Genomic DNA, 1638 nt, shown 5'->3' on the forward strand with positions numbered 1-1638 from the left:
AGGAACACCCCCACGCTCGCCAGCGGCTGCTGCCCCCGGGGCAAGGCTTCGGGAAGACCAGCCGAAAATCAAGCGAGGACAACCCCCCTTTCCTGCAGAAAGGGCCCCAGACTCCAACGAAAGGGCCCCGACTGCTGAGAAGCCCCTCCCGCCCTTGCCTCATCTTTCCGACTTCCCTGCCTGCCACGTCTCCTTTCCTTTCAAGCAAGGTCGGTCCTGGCTCGGTAACCCCTCACCCGCATCTCTTTTTCTTCTTTCTCCCCTTCACCTACCGCCCCCCACTCCAGCTCCTAATTCACCCTTCTCAGAAGCAGAGTGTGGAACCCTCATCCATTTCCAGCCGACAGCAGAGCCTGGTCTGTGAGTCCTTGACACCCACACACCCTCTTCCACCACCGCGGGGAACATCAGAGCTCTCCGGGGGAGGGAGGAGGGGGTGGGCAGCCTGACAGCCCAGGCTGGACTCCCCCTCTCGCGTCCCCAAGCCAGGATGGGACCAAGTGTGGACACTTACCTGGCTTCCCCCTAGTCACCGAATGCCGTGGCTCCGTCTCACACCCACAGACGTGCCTTTCCAAGCCCGAGCACGCTCGCGGGGTCAGCGGGGTGGGTGGGCACAGCAGGCTGAGGTCACACGGAGGTGTGGGAGGTCCCTGTGAGGTGCGGGAAGGGGCTGTGTCTTCGGCACCTTGTATCGCCAGAGCCGGCAAAGGGCTTCACTTCAACAAGCACTGGATGCGCACATAGTAGGTTCTTGAGAAATGCTGAGTCCAGCCTAGAACAAAGCCTCATTCCCAATTCAGGCGGGGGAGGGGAGCTTTGGGAAGTAAAAGGAGGAGCGGCAAAAAGGGTAGTGTCAAGTCACCAGAGCCTGGGAGCAGCCCAGGGAGGGGCTGAGTGGAGGAACACCTCTGGCAGAGAGAAGCACCCCCAGTGCTGGGGCTGCCTAGGCAAGAGGAGAAACCCAGCCTTGGAGTGTGGCTGAGGGACTCCTCCTGCACCACACATAATGCCTAGCCTTTCCTAGACCTTGAGACTCAGCACTTTAAGAAAATCAGGGCTGTAAGCCCCTATGGCTGGGAAATAGAACCCTAAAAGACGGTTTGCCATCTGCCTCTGGAGCTGTCAGTGGGGCCCAGACAGTCTTAGCTGTGTTGGGGGACATGTTTAAAGGAGAGGGCCACCCAGGAGGGTGTGAATGGAAGCTGAACACTAAGACTGTGGCACAGCAACTTCTCAAAGGGCCAGGGTCTCCTAAGACAACTGCCCCTACTTCTCCCACCTCCCACTCTTAGGGAAAGCAAAATCCCCAAACCTATAAAAAAACACTAAAGGATTTCTCCCCTCCCTGAGCCTCCCAGGACAAAGATTCCTAGCAGTACCCCACCACCATCAGGCCAGCCCTACCCCCACCTCACAAAATACCCCCTCCACCTGTCTGTCCCGTGAGCTGATGTCCCCCACCCCTCATCAAGAGACTGGTGGTAGAGGGTAACAGCAGAGGTGGCTGCTGGTGCTGAGCCATGCCATCTGGCACACTAGAGCCAAGGCAGAAGAGGGGAAGGGGCCCCTGTCAGCAGCCCAGCCTATGGTGACCTTGGCTGCATGCCCACTAATGGGCAGGGATTGAGGCCAAGA

The 1638-nt window shown here is 58.9% G+C and overlaps 1 protein-coding gene across 1 annotated transcript in view; it reads right to left on the bottom strand.

Moving 5' to 3' along the window:
* The window catches only part of BAHD1 (bromo adjacent homology domain containing 1), a 24471-nt gene extending 23854 nt beyond the window's left edge, over positions 1-617 (bottom strand). Inside the window, exon 1 of the mRNA XM_089907364.1 lies at positions 515-617. The gene's annotated coding sequence lies outside the window, so the exon portion shown is untranslated. The remainder of the gene's footprint in view (positions 1-514) is intronic.
* Positions 618-1638: the final 1021 nt, after the last annotated feature.

This window comes from Delphinapterus leucas, chromosome 2, assembly GCF_059928025.1.
Source record: "Delphinapterus leucas isolate spDelLeu-1000000601 "Yukka" chromosome 2, BTC_Dleu_Yukka2, whole genome shotgun sequence".
Lineage (NCBI taxonomy): Eukaryota > Metazoa > Chordata > Mammalia > Artiodactyla > Monodontidae > Delphinapterus > Delphinapterus leucas.